The 25,318-nt window shown below is 38.0% G+C and overlaps 1 protein-coding gene across 22 annotated transcripts in view; it reads right to left on the reverse strand.

Moving 5' to 3' along the window:
- Positions 1–25,318, reverse strand: part of st3gal3a (ST3 beta-galactoside alpha-2,3-sialyltransferase 3a) — an 847,148-nt gene that overhangs the window by 287,659 nt on the left and 534,171 nt on the right. The gene's annotated exons all lie outside the window — the stretch shown is intronic.

The raw sequence follows: 25,318 nt of genomic DNA on the forward strand, positions 1-25,318 counted from the left end.
CAAAATAGCCCCTTCAGCCAAACTCATCCACTTGACCAAGTTGTCAACCCTAGTTGATCCCACTTGCCTGCACGTGGTCCACGTCCCTCGAAATAATTTGTATTCATGCTTCTGTCCAAATGTCTTTAAACATTGTAATTGTACCCACATCTACCATTTCACAACCCATCTTCAAAATGGGGTTTTTCCACAAGCTTGCCAGCTTGTCATATTCCAGTCCTAGCGGCTGCTGAACTGTAGAACTGAATTCTCTCTCCCTCTCTCTGAGAAAAAAACATATCCCTCTTAGAACAGCAAAATGCATTCAGACAGACTGTTGCACCAGACTCAATCTTCTGAGTCTGTTCATCTATTGCTTTCATTATTCCAATTAACATCTACTTGTAAAGTCTCTAAAGGCATTCTTCAAAGTTTTTGCAAAGGCACTCGGAGCCCGGACTGTCTGGCTTGAGCAGAGCTCTGGCATTTTAAATGAGATCTGTGTTGTGAAATGTTTGTTTGTGTCCTATATTTAAAAAAATCCTGCCACAAATCTCCTTTAAAACATATCTATATACAATATAAAATATAACATAAATCCGTCACACAAGGCAGTGGGAGTTAAAGATGGAGTCAATAGAGAGATGGGGAATGTGTATGATGTACTGAGCCACATTCACAATTTCTGCAATTTCTTGCAGTCTTGGACAGGGCAGCTCCCATTCCACATAGTGATGCACCTGGATAGGATTCTTTCAATGGTGCGCTTGTATAAGTTGTTAATGAATGCTGGTGACATGCCAAATTTCCTCAGTTTTCTGAGGAGCAGGCACACTGGTGCACTTCCTTGGCAACTGCATCAATGTGGGTGGACCAGATGTTTACACTCCAGAATCTAAAGATGTCTATTATCTTCACTTCAGCACCATTGATATGGACCAGAGAGCGAGCTCCGCACCTCCTCTGGAAGTCTCCAACCAGCTCTTTGGTCTTGCTGATACTGTAGATTTTGTTGTCCTGGCACCATGCAACAAGACCCTCCATCTCTCTTCTGTACTCTGTTTTGTCACTGAATCAGATCCTGCCAATGACAGTGGTGTCATCCATGAATTTATAGATTGAGCTGTGTTTGGCCATGGGTGTAGTACAATGGAGGACTGAGTGCACAGCATTGATGATAATCATGGAAGAAGTTAGGTTATTGATTACGGCCTGAGGAATAGAAAATCATGTATCCAATTGCTGAAAGGAGTGCTGAGTGCAAGGACACATGGCTTGGTGATAGCTTGATTGGTACTATTGGGTTGAAATTCTAGTGGTGTTATTTCCTCCTTTTTAAATAGTGGGATCATATTTGCCACATTCTAAGCATTCACTGGCTCTAAATCCACCACTTTCAAATCTTTGGTTTGTAAATAATTTTGAATAATTTTTGAGCTCATCTATTTCATTGGTGCTAATTTTTTTGACTATCATTTATTTCTTTCCTCTTCATCAATGGATCATTATGTTATATATGGATTGGTTTTGTGCACCTTCCTTCATGACATCAGACACATAGTTCTCTGACATTATATCTTCCTGCATATCAATAAGACACCCAAAATTTGGCTTGGTCTTTTTCCTTTTAAGTACTTGTAAAGGTTCTTAGAATCCATTTGTAGGTTTCCAGCTGGTCAGTTCTCCTAATACAAGTTTGCCCTTCTTTATTATTTATTTGTCCTCCTTTACTAAATCTCAAACTACTCCCAATGCTTAGGCCTACTGTTCTGCTATGTCTGACCATATTATACGTCTCTTCCTTGGATTTCATACTATTTATTTTCTCATCAGCCACATCCTGTGGTTTGTGCACCACAAGAGAACATTTTTTTGCACTTCTGCACTACTTCCTTAAATGCTAACCACTACATTGCCACAATCACAGTTTTCAACATGTTCTCCTAATTAACCACATCTAACATTCCTCGCAAGCCCTCGTGGCCGATTTATTTTTCCCAACACTAAGATTTTCATCTTCCTGTTATTTTATGTCTTTCCTCTCTTTCTAATTACCAAATCCAAGGCAACTGGAATTCATTCTTAAGCTATAATTGATGTAAAACTACAAAAAGAAAATATTTCTTTCAAAATTTCAAGAGGCATCATATTATCCATCCTCCAAGCTACATTATATATGAAGGCAAATACTACTTGGAGATTCCACCCAAATATTCCCATTATCAGGAAAATTCCTGTTATCTGGAAAATTATCATTATAAAATTGCTTCATCTCAAACAAGTGGTTTCCCATCATAAGCGCATTCCACTGAAGACAAATGAAAGGCATTTTCATCTGGAGGTAAGAATTCAACTGTCATGTTCATCCATAATAGCCTTGTGTGACATAGAGTCCAGATGAATGGCATTCATTGGAATTCTTATCTTACAGACCTTTCCTGACAAAATCTATTAATACTTCCATTCCAAGTACAAAGGAGTAAACTTATTTCCCACAGGTCTAAGACCTCTCATTGACTGCAAAAACATTGCTATTGATATTATTTCCTTCTCAAATCATAAATGATCAAAGGTAGGAGTGAATATCAGGAAAGCACTAGACTAGTAATAATAATCTCACAACCCATTCACTAACTTGCATCACACGCAAGTATGCTCTTTATTCCTCAAATAACAATGTTATTTTTGATGCCATTTCAAGTAATTACTTCTAATTTGCTTTCAGATACAAAGATAAAGATTAAAATATATATTTAAAACAATAGCACAGAAATTTGGATATTATTGAAATGAATGTTCACTGAACTAGGCCACTAGCACAGGAATAGGCCCTTCAATCCATGATGTCTGTGCCAAACTCGATGCCAAATTAAATTAAATCATTTTTGCCTGCACATGAGATCCATTTCCCTCCATTTCCTGCATATTCATGTGCCTCAACAAGAACCTCTTCAACATTACCATCACATCTGATTTCACCACCTCCCCAAGCAGCCTGTTACAGGCACCTGTCATTCTCTTTCAGGTTTCCCCTCAGCCTCCAAAGCCCCACAGAAAACAATGAAAGTTTGTTCAACCTTCCCTAATTGCTCATTTACTTTAATCCAGACAGCATCTCGGTAAAACTCTCCCATATCCTTCCAAAGCCTTCACATCATTCCTGTAATGCGGCAACCACAACTGCATACTATGCTACAAGTACACCCTAGCCAGTTTTATATAGCTGCAATAGGAATTCCTTACTCTCATACTCAACACCCTGACCAATAAAGTTAAGACTGCCAAAGGTCTTCTTTAATACCTAAATCTAATTGCATGGCCACTTTCAGGAACTTCAGTTGCCAGATTCCTCTCTTCATCAATGCTGTTAAGGGTCCTGTCATTGACTATTTTCTCCTCACATTTGTTCGGATTAAACTCTATCTGCCATTTCTTTGCTCATATCTGTTAGTAATCTATATCATGTAGTGCACGTTGATTGCTCTCTACACTATCTACAATGCCAGCAAACGTTTTCTGATCTTTAAACTTACTAAACCATCCATCTTCACTTCCATCCAAATAATTTATAATCAATAAGGATAATAGCACCACTGGTAATAGACTTTCAGCCAGAATAACACCTTCCACCACTCCATCTGGGTTCCATGGAGAACTATCCATTCACTGTGGATCCCATGCATCTTTAGCTGATGGAGCAGCCTCCCAACTGAATCAACAATGGAAAATATATCGACTAGTTGCATCATAGATGAGTAATTCCAGTGTGCAGGATTGCAAAAGGCTGCAGAAAATGGCAAACCAAGCGAAGTCTATTGACTTCTTGTCCATTTAAAATATCTACGTGAAGGATCCCCATCACACTATTCACAATCTCTTCTCTTTGCTCCCTTCAGACAGAAGGTATGGAAACCCAAAGTCTGGCAGCTCTAGATTCAAGAACTGTTTTTTTTTAATTAAAAATCAAACAGATATCATGCTCTTGAACCTCTCCTTACTACTCTAACGCTAACTATAAATTAAGGCAGGATGCCGGACCACAAAAAAAAATCTGATTGCATTACTGGTGTCACTTTTTTTCCTTCACTAACAACAACAGGAACACAAATAATCTATCCTTTCATATGTATGATCTCTTTCTATCTTTGCATAATTTATACTATCGTAATTTGTATATCTTGTGTTTCTATTTGGTTGCAGCAAGCAAGAATTTTTATGCATTATATAGTTAGGTATATGGCAATAAACTCATCTCAACACTTCAGTGGAAGTTGGATAAGTACCATCTTTAAATTTAAAATCAAGGCTGAATCTATGTTGGGGGTGAATGTAAAAAGAATCCATCCCCAAAAAAAAATCACCATGTTCTTTTCTTTTTTGTCTGGCATTTATTCTTCATATCATTTTTCTGGTCGTTCATGTCATCACTGATTGCAAATAGATGACTAAATAATACACTCAAAAGATTGTGGATGCTTTAAAATAAGTTTGTTCTTTTCTTCCTGTGCAGAGGCAATAATGGAGCAGAACTGATGTGACTGTTCAGCCTGTGCTAGAAGGAATAGTTTCCCTGATCATTTGTGGTTAGTTTTCACCCTAAAGCATCCAACAGAGAACATGGTCAGTTCAATGAGCTAAAATAACAGAGCAACAAAACAGACTCCTCTAAATTCTCCAGACAGTATACGTCTCCATAAATATAGTTTATACCATGGGAGTGAACAATATTGTTATCTAAATTCTAAGACACTGCTTGTAGTTTCTATGACATAATGATTTATAAGTACATATTTTTGCTTTGGGTAATGAGAATATTTTTCATTCCCACAGTGACTTTTAAAGCAACTCAAGTTTTGAATCTTAAAACTAGCAAATTCTGTAGGGTAATACTATCACTAATACTCTTCTCCTTGTTCAAAATCTTCCTAATTCATTTGAAGAGCAAAACTAGCCACAAGTATGAGAATTAACTAAAACACAAAAGTCTGTAGACATGTGGTTGAAGTAAACACACAACGCTGGAGAAATTTTTGCAGGCCAAACAGACAGCAATGATAAAGATACATAACCAATGTTTCATACCTTGCTGAAGGGATCAAGCCCAAAAAGTTGGTAATGTATCTTTATTTTTGCTATATATAACCATATAACCATTTACAGCACAGAAACAGGCCATGTCGGCCCTTCAAGTCGGTACCGGTTCACTTGAACAACTCCACTAGCTCCTCCGCAAACTCCTGAGGAAGTAGAGGTTTTCTTCATGATGCCATTGGTGTGTACTTCAGAATTGATTTCACAATAAAGTACACTGTTTGACGCTAAATTTCTCCAGCATTGTGTCTTTACAAACATGAGAATTGCTGAGAATAAAATACTTCACTCCTATGAGAGTAACAGCTAATTTGACCCAGAGAGGACTGACGATGGCATTGGGATCAAAAACTCAAGAGACAACAGATGAGCTTCATTATGAAGAAGTTTCATATTTGTTTTATATGTCCTTATATTTCCACTAGTGGATGTAGCACCATGGAGAAATATTGTGCCAGAGGTATAAATTATTTAAAAGTGGATATTTAATCTGAGAACAGGTTCTGAAAAATTATTTGCCTTGTGCTATGCAGATGAAAATGAAGAATCAAGAATCAATAATTCAATAATGAAATATTTAATCTGTTAAAATAGGGTGTAAAAATTTCATCCACATGTCATTAGTTAAATTCTACTCCTTTCCAGTCTTTGTGATATTTTTGCATCTTTACAGCCAACATATTACATTAAAATGGATGTGCCAGCATCCACGTTAGTAAACAATTTTTCTTAAACAGAGATGCTCCCATATATCACAGTCCCAGGAAGCGATTCACTCTTGGATTCTTTGCTTCCTTCCTTGGAGCAAAAGTATTTTGCAGGTCTAAAATTGTGCCAGAACATCAATGCATTAGGAATGGAAGTGACTATCATTTCATGCTTCTATCTCAGGCGAAGAGTCCACTTCAAATGCCTCCTCTTTGTGGCTAAGAAATTATGCTCAGAATCAAAGGGTAGATTATCCAATGGCGAACCCTTCTTTAATTTTGACTGCCCTCAGAACCTCCATCCTATTTTGGCATCCTCTTCATGATCTTAATTCACAAATCCTAAGCCGTCCCAACCTTTGTGCAACTCAGCGTCAAGTAAGGCTGCCTAACTCCCCACATTTTACTCAATCTTCCTCAATGCAACTTTACAATACACTGAAAAGACCGCACTTGAAGCTTTGTGTATGATTCTGATTGTCAATATCGAAGGATGGATGTCATTGTGTTGGACACCGTGCAGAGGACGTTATCTAGAATGTGACTTAGATTGGAGGACTTCAGATATGGAGTGAGAGAGAGAGAGAGAGAGAGAGAGAGAGAGAGAGAGAGAGAGAGAGAGAAGAGAGGCAGGGCTCATTTTCTCTGGAGTAAAGGAGGTAAAGTAACTAAAAATAAATATATGATATTATGAGAAGCATAAATAAAGCAGATAGCAAAAGAGTTGTTTTCCAGTGTTAGAAGTAGCAAAAATAATAGGTCATATTTTTAAAATGAGAAAGAGGGAATTAAAAGGGATCTTTCGATCAGGTGATTTTCTAAACCACAGATTCGTAAATGCAGTTCATCGAATGCATTGCCAAAGGAGGTAGAAGAATCGGATATAATTACAAGTATATATATCCTTTTGTGGTGGTACACCACCGGCCTACTGCAGGGGGCAACCTCTGTAGCTGCAGGAGTGTAAGGGGACAGGACAACACCTGGCCGGCTGTCAATCAGTTGGCCTGAATGGATCAAGCCCCACCTGGTTGGGTGTCAATCACCCTCCGGGATATAACCCTGCGCCAGCCTCCCGAAGCCTCACTCAGTTGCTGCAGCCACAGCCAGCCTGGCTCTGTGGGAGTCTTTGTGGATTAAAGCCTGTTGTATAGTCTTTATCTTATATTCTGGCTAACAGCGCACCACACCTTTTATCTGAAGTTCTTAAAATCGAAAACCGACTATTATTTTCATGGATGCCGTCTGCACACCAAAGCTCACGTTTAGCGCCAAACATGATCCGATGCTACCCATGCTCAACTCGCACATGAATATCCTGTGTCGGTCCACGTTGGCAATTAGTAGAACTCTAGGGAATCATTACTTTATAGGAGCCAGCGTAAAAAAAAGAGTTCAGCACCTCCAATTCACCATAAACAGCTGTCCAATTTGTCATCCGGTCAGATGACACTGGACAAAGTCTTTAAAAAGATTGAGGACAATTGTCAGCATAACAAAGATAAAGATATTGTTGTAACTGTATGTTTTACGTAAAAATAAAAAGAAAGCTAGTAATTTTATGGTCATCTTTATCTCACTTCATTTACCACTCACACCCCTCCTCTTCACCCTGGTCCAGCTCCTCCACCACCCTATTCCCCCCCCAACCCAGGCCTGCACCACAACCAACCCCCCCCCCCTCCAACCCCCCGGCCAGAGACCCTTGTAGTTGGGAATGTGTTTTAGTTTTGCACAAATCTGAAATCAGCGCAATACTTAATGTACCACCATTACTATAATTCCATCTGAAAAATTTCAGATTCCGAAAAGTCTCTAGTCCCAAGGGTTTTGGATAAAAGATTCTGTACCTATACTATAATGTGGGTGCCATCTATATGTTGCAGAGGTACCCAGATGCATAAATAGGCAAAGCATAGATTTTTATGCAAGGAAATAGGATTATTGTAAATGGGCAAAAATACATGACATAGAACCATAGAATATTACAGCACAGAAACAACCCTTTCGGTCCTTCTTATCTGTGCCAAACCATTTTTCTACCCAATCCCATTGTCCTGCACCAGTCCATAATCCTCCATACTTCTCCCATCCATGTACCTGTTCAAATTCTTCTTAAACGTTAAACTTGAGCCCACATTCTCCACTTCGGCTGGCAGCTCATTCCACACTCCCAACACTAACTGTGAGAAGAAATTTTCCCTCATATTCTCCCTAAGCATTTCATCTTTTACCCTTAAGACATGACCTCTGCTTTGCATCTCACCTACCCTCAGTGATAAAAACCCTAACTTTATTTACTCTGTCCGTCCCCCCTCATAAATCTCCCCTCATTCTTCTATATTCTAGGGAATAAAGTGCCAACCTGTTTAACCTTTGCCTGCAACACAGTTCCTGAAATCTGGGCAGCATCTTCATCAATCTTTGCTGCACTCTTTCTATCTTATTGGTTTCTTTCCAATAGTTAGATGGCCAAAACTGTACACAGTGCTCCATATTTGATCTTATAAAACTTTGCCATAACAACAAAATTCTTATACTCACTACTTTGACTGATGAAGACCAATGTTGATTTGTACTTGGCACAACGACAATAAAGTTGAATCTAATCTAATCAATATGCCAAGTTTTTTTTTACAACCCTATCCACCTGTGATGTCACTATCAAGGAATTATATACCTGTATTTCCAGAACCCTCTTTCCACCACACTCCTCCATGCCCTACCATTTACCATGTATGTCCTTTTTGGTTTGTCCTTCCAAAATGCAAAGCCTCACACCCGTATGCATAAATAGTTCCATCTGTTATTTTTCAGCCCATTGGTCCAGATCCCTCAGCAAGCTTTTAAAACCTTCTTCACCTCCAAATTTAAAGTAATCTGCAAACTTGTTTATCCAATTTACCACATTATCATCCAGATCATTGATATAGATGATAAACAACAATGGTCCCAGCACCGATCCCGGTGTCACAGGTTTCCAGTCTGAGAAGCAACCATCTACCACTGCTCTCTGGATTCTCCCATCCAGCCATAGTTGAAACCAGTTTACTACTTCACAAGGATGCCAGGCATCTGAACCTTCCTGACTAACCTCCCACGTGGTACCTTGTCAAAGGCCTTAATAATGTCCATGTAGACAACATCCACAGCCTTTCCTTCATCAACTTTACTGGTAACCTCCTCAAAATATTTAAAATGTTCTTAGCCACAGGTGGGGTGCTGGAGGGTTGGAGGGTAGCTAACGTTTTTCTATTTTTTTTAAAAAAGGCTCCAAAAGTAACCCTGGAAATTGTGATCATGTTGGCAGTAGAAGGTAAATTATTTGATGGTGTTCTAAGAGATCGGATATAAAATTATTTTGGATAGCGTGGGACTGATTAGGAATAGTCACATGGCTTTGTGCATGGTAGGGTTTTTTAATCACTGACAGGAATGTACAAAGTCTGTACTCTCAAATTTTAACCTTTCTGGGTCTTCTACTTACTTCACACATCCTTGCCCAAAAACAACTTATCCATATCCACACATCTAGATCCTTTCTCATTTCCTCAAAATTAGTCTTTCTCCAATTTAGAATCTCAACCCGAGGCCCAGACCTATCTTTCTCCATAATTAACAAAACTAATATCAGTATGATCACTGGTCCCAAAATGTTCCCCTACACTTATATCTGTCACCTGCCCTGTTTCATTCCCTAACTGGGGATCCAGTATTGCACTCTTTCTACTTGGTACCTCTGTATATTGATTTAGAAAACTTTTCTGAAAACATTTGACAAACTCCAAGCCATCCAGCCTTTTTATAGTATGAGAGTTGCAGTCAATATGTGGAAAGTTAAAATCTCCTACTATCACAACCTTATGTTTCCTGCAGCCGTCTGCTAACTCTATCAGATTTGCTCCTCCAATTCTCGTTGACATGAGTGTGGTCATACCTTCCCTGTTCCTCAGCTCCACCATAAAGCCTCAGTAGATGAGCCCACTGGTCTGTCCTGCCTGAGTACAGCTGTGATATTTCCCTGACAATTAATGCCACCCCTCCCCCTTTCATCAGATTTAGATTTATTGTCAGAGTATATACATGGCATCACATACAACCCTGAAATTTATTTTTTCTGCCAGAGAGGCAAACTGAATGTGCAATACAAAGAGAATTTTAAAAATTAAGAAAGTGCACAAGTAAGAGTCATTAAATGAGTCTCTGTTTGAGTTTGTTGTTGAGGGGTCTGATGGTGGAGGGGTAGCAGCTGTTCCTGAACCTGGTGGTGCGAGTCTAGTGGCACTTATACCTCTTTCAAGATGACATTAGGGAGGACAGAGCATGTGCTGGGTGGTGTGGATCCTTGATTATTGCTGCTGCTCTCCATCAACAGCATTCATTGCTACAGGTTCTTGACCATGGGGAGAGTTTTGCCTATGATGTCCTGGGCTGTGTCCACTACCTTTTGCAGGGCTTTACTCTCAGGGGTATTGGTATCCACATACCAGACTGTGGTGCAGCCAGTCAACACACATCTGTAGAAATTTGCCAGGGTTTCTGGAGTCATACCAAACATTCGCAAACTCCTTAGGAATTAGAGGCCCTGACGTGCTTTCTTCACTAAGCCATTAGTGTGTTGGGTCTAGGAAAGATCCTTCAAGATAGTTACTTCATCTCTCCACCTCTGATCCTCTAATGCCATCTGAAGCAACAGAAGCCCATAATATTGAGCTGCCGGTCCTGCCCCTCCTCGAACCAAATTTCATTAATGACCACAATGTCATAATTCCACATCCCAATCCACACTCTGTCTTTCCTACAATACACCTTGCATTGAAATAGATACACCTGAGTAGAAGTATAACCTGTTGACTTCTAACGCAATTTTCACATATCTTTTCCTTCCTCCAGTCCTCTATCTGCCCTGACACTCTAGTTCCTATCCCCCTGACATGAACAATGGTGGGCCCATTTCAGGGCTGGACCCCTTGACAATACTGTGCTTCACATCTAATAGGCTTCCCCTGGAGTGTTGCTGCTTAGTATTTTCAAAACACTTTTTTAAAAAACATTGCCTCATTTTCATTGCTTTATCTTCAGGATTAGATGCAAAAGTCAAAAATAAAACAATTCCTGAACATTACAGCACTTGAAGTTATTGCAATCTATGTTTCTTCACAAGAAATAGTTGGCCTTTGGTCAATCTACCTCTGTACTAATTTGCAGCTGTGCAAGTTACAAATGCCATGGATCTCATCATATGCATTTTCAATCAACAGAAATTTACATTAACCTTGGACAGTCAATCAATTAACACATAATATATCACACAAATAACCTGTCAACCTCATTAGCTTCACAGTTTGCACATTCATTGTCTCACTTGATAGTAATGAAATTGGAGAATATGTCAGGTGAAAAAGGCACACTGGCAATTTTTCTGATATTGAATAGAAATGTTCATCGGTGTTTGTATCCAAATATCTGAGGTACTATAGCTGGACTTTTGATCTAAAACATACAGCAATTCAACAAGGTCACATATAAGATCCTGAACAAAATCTGAAATGAACAAATAAATAGGCAAAATTTCAACACATAAACAAAATAAATAGCAAAAGGACAATGTATAAAATCAATGCAAAGAGCTCTCGGACAAGCAAAATTACCTGAAATTTACACTGCCCTTCTTGGACACAATTGGGTCATATTGACCATGACATGTTAAATATTATATTTCATGCTCTGAAATAAGGGAGAAAACATATATTGAGTTCCGCACATGTTTCAAAGAAATATTTCAAGCTCTACATTAATGTTGAGCTATGTATATAACTTTGTCTCTCGTTATGGTCCATTAAGAGCAATCAGTTAAGTACTCAGTAAACACATTTTTGGTGACATTAGTTGAAGCAGGAAAGATTACTGTCTGTTAGTTATATGGAAAATCTTCAACAATGACATAAATGAAAGATTAATACCTCATTGTAGCAGAGTATCTCAAACAACTCAACATTACAACAGTCCTGAATGAGAAAGTAGGCCATGTCCCAAGCCTGGACTGGAATTTAAATCTACAACCTTCCACCTTGGTAGATGAGTATTATTAACGGCTGACTAAAGATATCCTAAGAACAGGATCAAAGCAGACATAGAAGTAGAAAGATAGAAATTAACAGCAGTTATTTGATCCATAGGGCCTAATCTGCCCTTCAATATAATCACAGTGTTATGGGTTATATTATCTTTCATATATATCTTTTAAATATCTTTAAAAGAATAGATTGGGGGGAAGGGGGGAGGTTAGTATCAGTCACTTCACAAATAGATACTTATACTTCTTTCTTTCTTTCTTTCTTTGGCTTGGCTTCGCGGACGAAGATTAATGGAGGGGTAATGTCCACGTTAGCTGCAGGCTCGTTGGTGACTGACAAGTCCGATGAGGGACAGGCAGGCACGGTTGCAGCGGTTGCAAGGGAAAATTGGTTGGTTGGGGTTGGGTGTTGGGTTTTTCCTCCTTTGTCTTTTGTCAGTGAGGTGGGCTCTGCGGTCTTCTTCAAAGGGGGTTGCTGCCCGCCGAACTGTGAGGTGCCAAGATGCACGGTTTGAGGCGAGATCAGCCCACTGGTGGTGGTCAATGTGGCAGACATGCAAGCAAAGTGACTTTGCAAAAGACTATAGAACTGTTTTGGAAGGAATTTCAAAAGCAGGTGCAATTAAACATTCCAGGTTTAAAGTACTGATAAGATATTTCAAGGGTTGGATTTTTGAGCCTTGGGGAGGTGTTCTGGTTTTGACAAGCAGAGAGAGAGGAGAAAAAAAACCAAACAGGATTCTTCTCTTCGATAACAAGAGAGAACAAGAGTTCTGCAGTAGCTTTTAGAGGTTGCAACATGGCAAACTGGCAGGCTTGTTGAAAAACCCCATTTTGAAGATAGGTTGTGAGTTCTCAGTTCAGCCTGTTGAAAACTCTTATAGTCCTTAGAAGAGGAAATGGCTGGCTAGAGTATTTCTCCTGAAATAAGGGAAACAAGAGGAACTCTGTGGTGACCTGGAAGAAGAGGTTATCATTTGGAAAACCCACGATGGGACAAGTTTCTTCGGCAAGACACTGAAGTGACTGATCGGAGGAAATCAGTTTGCGTGTGTCCAACAAGCATAAAATCTCTCTCTGAAACCGACAAGAACCTTCCTGAACAGTAACCATTTACCTTTAAGCACCATATCATAAATGATAAATTCTATCCACAGTATAAGAATTGCCTGATACTGGTGAACTTGGAGGAGTAAGAAGTGAGATTGGACTGTGAATCAAAGAACTTTTCTGAACTTACATACACATGCACTTAGAATTAAAAGGGGGCTAACTTAATAGTAACAAGTTTAATTTTAATCCTGTTTTTATGTTTAAAGAAAATTAAAAGCAACTTTTGATTAAGTAACCATGTGTCTTGGTGAATTTCTATTGCTGCTGGGTTTTGGGGACTCGTAACAACAGTCTATCCTTTATTTAATACCATATTCCTGCTCCCAGATCATATGAAGCCCTTGTGTCTCAGTCTTCATATATCCACCAACTTGACCTACACAACTTTATGCAGCAAAGAATTTTTTTTAACCAAGATCAAGGATGTTGCCTGGATTGGAGAATGTGTCTTATGAAGCAAGGTTGACAAAACTGGGGCTTTTCTCTTTGAAGCGATGAAGGATGAGAGGTGCCTTAATAGACATATATAAGAAAATAAGGGACTTTGATGGGGTGGAAGCCAGCACCTTTCTCCTAGGGGGAGACAACAGCAAATTCCCAAGGACATCGGTTTAAAATGTGTGGAAGAACATCTTGGGGATATGTCAGAGGTAAGTATTTTACACAGAGATTAGTGGGGGCCTGGAATGCATTCCTGGGTGTGGTGGTGGAGACTGATATATTAGAAACATTTGAAGAGTCTTAGATAGGCACCTAGATGTAAAAAAAATAGAGGGTTATGCTTGTGAGCTGGGGAAAGATTAGATTGTTGTGGAGATGGCTTACACAGGTCGGAACAACATCATGGTCTGAAAGGCCTGTACTGTGCTGTAATGTTATATGTTTAATTAAATATCACCTCAGTAGTAAATGCTTAAATCATTAAATTATGACTTGCATTTCTGGACTTTTACCATCCCCAATCCTTATGCACACTCCCCTGCTAGGGAAAAATCCTCCTTATATTCAGCCTGTTGAGCTTCATCAAAATGTTTCAATTTGATCTTTCCTTCTAAACTTTGGCAAATGAAGGCAATAATCATTCCAATTTCTTATTATACATTGCAATATCATGCCAGGAAATAATCTGGTGAACCTTCACTACACTTTTTCATTGTAGCCATATCACTTCTTAGGTAAAGAGACCAAAACTGTTTACAATACTCTGTGTGGACTCACCAAATCCCTGTAAAATATCCTTGCTCCTACACTTTAGTCATGAAGACCAATATGGCATGAACAATTTGCTGCATCTATGAGATTGCTGTGACTGGTATACAATTATATCTGCAGCTGGAGAAAATACAGAGAGGATTCACCAAGTAAAGATCAATTAAAAAAGTGGATAAACAAACAGAGGATAGAATTTACCTTGGAAAAGTGTGAATTGACACAGTTTTGAAAGTTAAACCATGACTGCACCTATTTGGTGAACACTAGGGTCTGGGAAGTGTTGCTGAACAGAAAGACCTTGGGGTGCAAGTGCCATATGCCTTCTTTGCATGTAGATAAGGTGCGAAGAAGGCATATGGCACATTAGCTGAGGCTCTGTGCTCAAAGGGTGGGATGTTATGTTACTTTTGTACATAACATTGGTGAAGCCTGACCTGAAGTGTTGTCTGCAGTTTAGGCAATTTGTTAAGCTGGCCTTGTTGGTATTGAATGCAGGAGTTGGAATGCCATATTGAAGTTGTATAAGGCATTGGTGAGGCCAAATTTGGAATACTGAGTGCACTTTTGGTCACCGAATTATAAGAAGGGTATAAATAGAACAGAGAGAGTGCAGAGGAGTTTTACAAGAATGTTGCCTGGGTTTCAGAGTTTGAGTTACAGGGAAAGGTTGAGCAGGCTGGGACTTTATTCCCTGGAGCATAGAAGATTGAGGGGTGATTTGATGGATGTATTTAAAATTATGAGGAGGACAGATAGAGTCAATGTGGACAGACTTTTTCTATTGAGATGGGGAGATTCAAACTAGAGCAAATGGATTGAGATTGAAAAGGGGAAAAGTTTAAGGCAGTTGTTCTCAACCATTTTTTGCCCTAGGCCCCACTTTAATTTTTCAAAAAGTTGTACACCCCACCATTAGCAAAAAAAAAGTTATATATTCAAAAGATCAATTTAATTAAATAATTTACTGCAAGTATATTTCAATGCAATTAAGGTTGCGAATACACTGGAACACATTTCATATTCAACGACTACTTCAATACGTCAACCATCTCAAACATACTTTTAACAATTGTCGTCACTTCAGTGACTTGCCCCTGGCACTAGCTGAAGATTTTTTTGATTGGAGGTACTAATTTTGTTAGTTTCAACCTTAAATCTACATTTTGTAATTTCCAGTTGGTTTCTCTTAGCTTGTAGCAAATACTAACAGCACCATATTCTACTAAATAAGATGATGGAAAATGTATCAATAGTTCCCTTGCTAAAGTAATCGAATTTGGGTATTTCTTTTCAATCTCGTTAGACAGCCACATCATGATTCCTTTCACTGTGAACAGAGTTTTCACAAATTCATTATGTTGCAACTCAGATAACTCCTCTTGGTATTGCACTGGAACTTCAGATAAGTCCACCAGCAATAGTTGAGCTAACCAAGAGGGAAAATCCATTACCTTTAAATCAAATGATCAACAATGATGCTTGTAGCAGCATTAATTACCACACACTTATTTAACCAATAGAAATGACTGAAATTTCTTGCAGAAATATTCCTTTGGAATAAATTTAGAAGTGTCATGAATCCAAATATCTTTGTTTTTGAATCAACAAGCATCATATTTGCTACTTGGGAGTTGCTTGTTCAATGTATTTATTTTCTCAAAAATGTCTGTCAAGTAACTAAGATGAGCTTTGCCATCTGTTGTTAGCAAGAGCTTCATTTCAGGTTTGTCCTTCAAAAACTTGCTGAGGAGATCAAACAGTTCCATAAACCTTTTGAAGCTGTTTCCCTTTGACAACCACCTTACTTCATTGTGATGCAATAATCTCACATGTTCTGCATTTTTATCCACATAAAACTGCTTAAACAGATGTTCACATTTGGCATTGGCTTTGATGGCATTGATACACTTGATCACAGAATGATCTCGTGTAGAACAGGGGAAACTTTCTTGGCCACTAAGTTTTTTTGGTGGATAACACAATGCACAACAAACATGTTTGGATTTTCATCCTTCATTAATTTTAAACATCCTGTTTTTTAATCCATCATAGCAGGTACACCATCTGCAACACAAGCTACAATGTTTTGTTTTGGTATTTCATTTTCATCCAAATAATTTTTGAGCTTGCTGTAGATATCAACTACAGTTGTGGTTGTTACTAATGATTCACAAAACAACATCTCTTCTTGAAACTCTTTATGATCATAAAATATTACGTATGCCAATAACAGAGGCTCACTGTCCTGTATGGTAGATTCATCCAGTTCCAGTTGTATTGAGAATTTACGTTATTTCAACTTCTCAATAATCTGTTTTTCAACATCTTGACCCAAGTCATCTATTCTGTTGCAGACAGTACTATTACTCAATGGCATTGCTCGGACATCTGTGTCACCCTTTTGCAGAACTGTTTTGAGAAACAATGATATTGCTGATTTAATCAGTATCTCCCCAATCGTATGATTCTTCCCATGTTTCCCTATCAGGAGAGAAATTTCATAGCTAGCTTCAAGTGTACGATTCAGGGCTATCGTTTGCGCAGCGAATAATTAAGTAATTTTTTTAATTTATTTTCAAACTCCTCTTTCAGTGATTTAAAATATTTCAATTTCAAATTGACATGGTTAGAATGTTTTACCCTCAAATGAGCTTCAAGACAGCCTGCTTTCATTGATTCATTTATCAAAGTCTGTTAGCATAATAGGTGCACATTCATCATGTACAGAAGGTATAAACCCAAACTTCAAGAACTCCACTGAATATTGACGAACTTTTTGCTGGCTTGATCTGCTCATTTTGAATATACAACAGCACGAGATCCCTGAAACAGATTAATACAACAGCGCAAACTCCCTGAAACAGATTAATCAATATTTTATTATGACTTAGAATTAAAAAATGTATTAGAAGTAATGGTTCAATCAAAGGAAGAATATTGACCCAAAAAAAATGGGGGAAAAAACACCAGTGCAGTTTCTGACATTTTTTCTCGCAGAGAGTGCATCAAAACTGCACTAGCTTCGTGCTTTACTTTCTAGGTCCCTTTTATTTCCAATTTTGGCATCCCCCCCTCAGAACCCCCCATCAATACGCTAGTGCACAAAGATACATACAGATACAGGTCTCACTCATTTCTGAACTGAAAAAGTAAAGGGGATGGCACTGAGAGAGATCTCAGTTACATGATAAACAGCTTGAAGACCTGAAAAAGCAAGCCAAACAATGGGCAATAGACAAGCAACTTCTTTTAGATACAATTGTTCACATGGAGAGCTTCAGTCAGAGAAACAATGTGAGAATAGTTGGCCTGAGAGAAGGCGCAGAAGGCAAAGATGCTGTGAAATTTTTCGAGTCTTGGATTTTTCAAGTCATTCACACCGATAAACTCGGCGATTGTGCCCACATTGAACGTGCTCACCGAACACCTGGAATGAGGAGAATGGGTGAAACCAACCCTCGACCCATTCTGGTAAGGCTTCAAAGACAGAGGGATAATCTTGAGAGTTGCATTTGAACATTCACAAAATACCCACTCTCCAATAAAGTGGGACGATACAGATTAGGTTTTTATAGGACTTTAGTAATAGGGTAATCCAAAAGAGGAGAGAGTTCGAAGTGGTCAAGAGGCAACTCCGTGAAAAGAACCTCAGATATGCGATGTTATACCCAGCAACTTTGAGAGTGGAAATCTCAGAAGGCAATAGAAGATTCTTTAAAATGAAAGAAGAAGTGGAAGACTTCATCCAACAATTCTGAAGAGATGAAAAGAAAGCAGACAAAGAAAAATTGACTGTAGAAAAACTAATGTGATTAAGATATTTTATGAACCTAGTAAAGTTTTATTTTTTTTTGTGAAGATGTCTTAATTATATTAATAAATGACAAAGTTTCATCCTATCTATGGCTCTCTTGGTGAGCTCAGAAAGTGGAAAGAGGGTATTGAAGATAATATCACGGTTCAAACTCTGGCTACATATTTATATATTTGCACAGAATGTACAAAAGGCTGCTATGGATAGGACATTGAAATTTATGTTTTAATGTAAATGGTTTGAATGGATAAGCCAAGAGGAAAAGAATACTTACATATTTAAAAAAGCTGATGTGCTATTTCTCCAAGAAACACATTTCATGAAAGTAGAATATGATAAACTAAAATGATTATGGGTGGGACAGGTCTTTTCTTCATCATTTAATTTAAAAGTAGGGGAAGTAGCAATTTTAATCGATAAAAATGTTCCAATTGTTATAGAAAATATTTCAAAAGATCAAGCAGGCAGATATATATGATAAACGACAAAATTTATTGAGAATCATGGGCGTTGATTAATATTTACACGCCAAATTATGATGATGAGGCCTTTATGAAGAATGTGTTCTTAAAAACAGCAGAGGGAAGGCAAAATATACTGATCAGAGGGGCTTTAATTTTTGTCTAGACCCAATACTTGATAAGTCAGCAAGAACAGTAACAAGAGCTAAGGCAGCTAAGCTAACTCTTTCATAAATGAAAGATTTAAATATGATGGATGTATGGAGGCAATCCAATCCCACGGAAAGAGACTACTCATTTTATTCAAAAATGCATGATTCATATACAAGAATAGGTTTGTTTTTGCTGTCGTCATGTCTGGAGGATAGAGTAAAACAGAATACCTACCCATATTACACTCGGATCATTCACCAGTAACTTTAAAAAATACAGATACCAGAGAAACAAGAAAGTATGTATAGGTGGCGATTAAATACACTGTTGTTGAAAAGGGAGGCTTTTAAACAATTTATAAGAAAACAGATTGAATTTTTTTGTGAAACAAATTTAGGATCAACTGACAACAGCTTTTTGATATGGGATACTTTTAAGGCATACCAATGTGGACAAATTATTTCATTCACAAAAAAGAATAAAAGACAGTTTAAGGCCTGTGAAAGTACAGATTCTATCATCAATGTATATATGTACAGATGGTAGTGTAGGATGACTGTGATTGGCTGAGAGTGTAGCCACACCTACTGGCAGGTCTTAAAGGATTGCTCCTAGCCAGACCAGGTCATTCTGGACTGGTTGACCTACTTGTAATATGCTCCTTTCTTTTAGTTAATAAAAGCCTTGGTTTGGATCAACAAGTCTTTGGTTCACATTACAAGGCCGAAGTGAATAAACTGGAGAAAGAAATAGGAAAATTAGAAAAAGTATATCAAAGAACGGGGGAACAAATCAAGTATAGAACAATGGAAAATAAGAAAATTCAATACAACACTTTACAAACATACAGAGCAGAAAAGACTACATTAAACACAAAACAGAAATATTACAAATTAGGAGAAAGAGCACATAAAATATAGGCATGGCAATTAAAGGCTTCAGAATCAGCAAGAGCTATAAATGCTATACAGAAGGAAAACAATACATAGAAACATAGAAACATAGAAGATAGGAGCAGGAGTATAGGTCATTTGACCCTTCGAGCCTGCTCCGCCATTCAACAAGATCATAGCTGATCTTAAAGTTCAGTACCCCGTCCCCGCCTTCTCTCCGTAACCTTTAACACCCTTATACTGAAGAAATATATCTAATTCCCTCTTAAATATATTTAATGAACCTGCCTCTACTGCCCTCTGTGGCAATGAATTCCACAGATTCACCACCCTCTGGGTCAAGAAATTCCTCCTCATCTCGGTCCTAAATGCTTTGCCTATTATCCTCAAACCATGGCCCCGGGTTCTGGATTTTCCCATCATTGGAAACATTCCATCTGCATCCATTCTGTCCAGTCCTGCCAGAATTTTATAGGTCTCTATAAGATCCCCTCTCAATCTTCTAAACTCCAGCGAGTACAATCCCAATTTGCGCAATCTTTCCTCATAAGTCATTCCTGCCATTCCAGGTATCAGCCTGGTGAATCGCCTCTGCACTTCCTCCATTGCAAGAACATCCTTCCTTAGATAAGCTGACCAAAACTGCACACAATACTCCAGGTGTGGTCTCACCAAGGCCCTGTATAGCTGCAGTAAGGTATCCTTGTTCCTAGACTCAAACCCTCTTGATATGAAGGCCAACATACCATTTGCCTTTTTAACCGCCTGCTGTACCTGCATGCTCGCCTTCAGAGACTGATGTACAAGTACCCCTACCTCTGCTCTTCCCCATCTCTTAATCTATTGCCATTCAAATAGTAATCTGCCCTACAGTCACATATAACCAGAAAGAAATAAGTGAAACATTCAGACAATATTATAAAAATGTATATAAATCTGACTCGCCGGAAGATTAGACTAAAATAGAGGAATTTCTAGATTGTGTGGAATTCCCAAAACTGAATGATAATGATAGGCAAGAATTGGATTTCAATTTCACTTGGAGGAAATTGAGATAGCATTAAGAACTCTTCAAGCTAATAAAGCCATGGGCTTTCCACTCGAGGTTTGCAAAGAATTTAAGGATTTGTTAATGCCGTTATTCGTGGATGTAATAGAGCAAGCAGTAGAAACACGGACATTACTGGGTTCTTTCTCAGTGGCAATGAATTACTGTGAGAGAGCCACTTAAAACTTCCTCTTATTGACCGATATCTCTATTAAACACAGATAATAAAATAATAGGAAAAGCACTGGCAAACAGGTTAGGACAGCATTTACCCAAATTAATACATACAGATCAAATGGAATTTGTTAAAGGCAGACAAGCATCAAATAATCTGGCAAGGTTGTTTAACATAATATATTTAGCCCAATCAAGAGAGGATCCTAATATAGTAGTATCATTAGATGCAGAAAAAGCATTCGATAGACTTGAGTGGCTGTTTCTGTTTAAAACATTTAAAAAGTTGGGTATAAGACAGGGATTTATTAACTGATTAGGGCATTATATCAAAAACCACAAGCTAAAATAACAACTAACAGCCAAATATCAGGAACATTCCCGTTAAGTCGATCAAGTAGACAAGGTTGCCCTCTCTCTCCCCGGCTCTATTTGTTATGGTGATAGAACCACTAACAGAAATAATTAGAAGTGATCCTGAAATTAAAGGCTTCGAGGTCAGTCAAGGTCAACACAAAATAAGTTCGTTTGCCTATGATATACAGGTACACAATCCTTTATCCAGACATCTAAAATCCAGAAAGCTCTAAAAAACCGGCAAGTGGGGAGAGAGACAAGTCGGGCAGGTGAGGCGGAGAGACCGGCAGCGCGAGTCGAGCAAGCGAGAGACCAGCAGCATGAGTCAGGCGGGCTAGGAGAGGAGACTGGCAGCGCAACGCAGGCTGGTGAGGGGGGAGTCCGGCAGTGCGAGTCGGGTGGGCGAGACTGGCAGCGCGAGTCGGGCGGGCTTAAATCTGGCTTTCCGAAATTCAGAACACATTGTCCCCAATGGTTCCGGAGAAAGGATTAAGTACCTGTATTAATGTACATATCTGAACCCGAGAGATCGCTAGAAAAACTGCAGGAAACTTTAACAAAGTATGGAAGAGTATCAGAGTATACAATAAATATGGATAAAAATGAAATTCTACCTTTAAAAAAGTCATGATTATGAGCAATAGCAAATGGAAAAATGAAGGGATCAAATATCTGGCAATTATGCTTGATAACAATTTGAATAATTTGCATAAATTGAACTACTCTCCTCTGTTGGCAAAAATAGAACAAGACCTACAAAAATGGAAGGACCTGCCCCTAATGTTAACAGGAAGAATTAATTGTATCAAAGTGAAGATAAGGCCAAAAAAATCAGTATTTGTTCCAGTTGATACCAATACATTTACCAAAAAAGTTTGTTGAAGACAATAAATAATTTAGTAAGACAATTCCTATGGAATAATAAAGTATCAAGAATAGCATTAGAAAAATTGACATGGGATCATAAACTGTGACTCCCAGATTTAAAAAAATTACAGTATTTGGCTGCACAATTAAGATTTTGGCATCTTTCTTCAATATAAACCCAACAAAATGGGTGTATTTGGGATTACAAGGAATAGATGAAACAGTGGTTAAAGATTTTATTTATAAATGGAATTTAAAATTAATTAGGAAAAAGACTTCAAACCCTATAATGATTCATATGGTAAAAAAAAATTGGCAGGATATTAACAATAATATAGGAAGGAAAACTCTAATTTCATTAAAGATCACCATTATGTAATAACCTGATGCTACCTATGATCATGAGAAATAGGATTCTAAATATATGGCTACAAAAGAGGATCAGCCATATTGTGGACTGGTACAAAGATGGTGTCTTAATGTCATTTGAACAAATGAAGCTAACCTATGGAATTCCAAATGGTACTTTCCTTTGTTATCTGCAATTAAGGATTTTTCTAAGAGAAATTTGGGGAAATGACGTGACTCCTCCAAGAGTAAGCGAATTGGAACACACATTATGGATGGGTAATATACCCAAATTTATTATCCAAATATATCGTCCTACAAATGGAAGGGAAAAAGCCTGGTTACATAGATCAAGAGAAAGATGGGAAGTAGATCTGGCAGGAAATGTAGCAGAACAATCTTGGTCTGAATGGTGCAAAGATGGGGCAGCCTCGATTATTAATGCGCGGTATGGCTTGGTGTAATATAACTCTTTGCATCAATTATATTTGACCCCACAAAGACTACACAAATCCAAACCAGAAACATGAAATAGATGTTTTCGAGGTCAAATAGAGGAAAGAACATTTCTCCAGTCTGTATGGTCATGCGCAAAAGTTCATTCTTTCTGGCAAGAAATATGAGAAGTTTTAACAAGGTAACCCAGAACTATATTTACTGGGAATTTTTATAGATATTAGCAATAACCTCACAGAGCTTCAAATATCTTTTATTAAGATTGCATTGGTGGTAGCCAAGGAATGTGCAGCAGTTTACATGGAAGTTCAGATACACTGATTGGTCTAGCACGATGGATATCAGAAATGGACAGTTGTATTACATATAATATGATACATTCCTCAAGAAATGACAACCATTGCACAAGTACAATAATGCTGCTTCAAAGTCATGGTCTTCCCCTGACTTTATATCTTTTTTAATAGAATGTCGATTGTCAGCTCCTACGGTTGACAGAAAGACACAATATTCGTCTATTTTTTGTGTTATAGGGAAGGGGGTATTGTGGGGGGCTAGAATGTTTATTGTTTGAAAATCTTGTTTTATTTGACTTATGTCTGATGAAGTTAATATGTTTAAATAGCATTTGTTATTCTATTAATAATACAGATATTTATGAAAAATTTGTATTTTTTAAGAAAAACTCGTATTTGACGTGTAAGCTGTAAGCAAACTATTTTATTTTATTTATGTAAAAACATTATATTTGATATATGTTTGAAAACCAAAAAATATTTTAAAAGAGTGGGATAATTTGGAATGGATGTTAATAAGCCCAGTCAGAAAAAAAAAATTATAATGTTAACCAAGGACAACAACAGTTAAAATAAGAGAAACAAAAGTGAAACAACGGAAGAGCAAAAATACTTTATGAAAATAAAAAGAACAAAGTGATTTTACTTGTAAGTTACCACCATTGTGTTATACAGACAGTGTTGCCGAGCTGCATCTTTCACACCAACATACTGAGTTTTTTTGTTCAAACTAACTTTTTAATCATTTCCCAAAACATTCCTATGCCCCACTAAAATATTCTTAAGCACCACGTCCTACCAAAATATTCCCATGTCCCACCTTGAGAATCTATGGTTCAGGGGAAAGATGATGGGGAATTTCTTCACTGAAGAGGGTGGTGGGAGTGTGGAATGAGCTTCCGGCCGAAGAAATAAATATGGGTTCAATTTTGATATTTAAGGAAAAGTTGGATAGGTATATGGACAAGAGAGGTGTGGAGGGTTATGTGTTGGGTGCAGGTCAATAGGACTTGGTGGGAGAAGGTGTTCGGCATGGACTAGTAGGGTGAACTGACCAGTTTCTGTGCTGTAATTGTTTTATGGTTATATTGGTCACCACTTTACTGGTGCCTAAAACTAGTGGGCATCAGTTTAAAGTGAAAGGAAGAAGGACCAAAGGAATCTAAAGGACATTTTTTTTCTTGGAAATAGTTGGTATCTGGAATGAGTTGCCAGAGGACATGGTAGAGACAGGAATAGTAATAATATTTAAGAGACATCTAAACAAGTACTTCAATGAACAAGGCAAAGAGGGGTTTGAAATCAATGAAGGCAGGTGAGAGTAGTATTAAGAGGCATGATAATCATCTTAGATCTGGTGGGCCTATTTCTATGTTGCACAACTATACAATAAACTAGTTTGGGACCACCAAAATATCTGTTTACACAATTTAAATGTCACATTTTTCTTGCACTAACAGCAATTATGAATATTTATCTATCCTTTCATATTCATTATCCCTTTTCCTGTATAGTATATGGTGGTAATTCTTTCTTTGGCTTGGCTTCGCGGACGAAGATTTATGGAGGGGGTAAAAGTCCACGTCAGCTGCAGGCTCATTGGTGGCTGACCAGTCCGATGCAGGACAGGCAGATTTAATGTATGTAGAATAGTCAGGATATCTTTGGCTAAACTAAGGATTTTGGTGCATCTTACATTGTACATGTATATAACAATAAAAATTCATGATTTTATAACTGTTGTCTCAGATACAAGGAAAAATGAGATAGGCTCATGTTTGCTTTCTTCAGAGTGCAGAAGACCAAGGGAAGACCTGAGAGCGAAGTGCAAATTTATTAAGGGCTTAGAGAAGGGTAATCCTTTTCCCATAGCAGAGGTATTGTAACCAAAGGGAACAGGCTTAAGGTAAGGAATAAAGAGGGTGTAGGAATAAATTTTTCACCCAATGAATGATTGGAGTTGAAGATGTATTGGGTGATGAAGGCAGATACTCACATAGTCTTAGCATTGGAACATTAATAATTCAACTTATTTCCTTCCTTTATGCATGATATGAGGTTGGTAGGTTAATTGGCGAACATAAATTCCTGCTATTATAATCAGGTTAGAGTTGATGGCCATATAAGATCAAATGGAAATGCATGGGGGAAGTTGGGGGGGGGGGGAGGGGTGTGAGGGTGTTGCTAGAAGTGACAGGTTGAATAGCCTAGTTTTTATAGCAAGAACATTCAAAACTATAAGACTATAATGGCAAAGAAATTATGATAGGTCA

Source organism: Narcine bancroftii, chromosome 5 (genome assembly GCF_036971445.1).
Source record: "Narcine bancroftii isolate sNarBan1 chromosome 5, sNarBan1.hap1, whole genome shotgun sequence".
NCBI classification, from domain to species: domain Eukaryota; kingdom Metazoa; phylum Chordata; class Chondrichthyes; order Torpediniformes; family Narcinidae; genus Narcine; species Narcine bancroftii.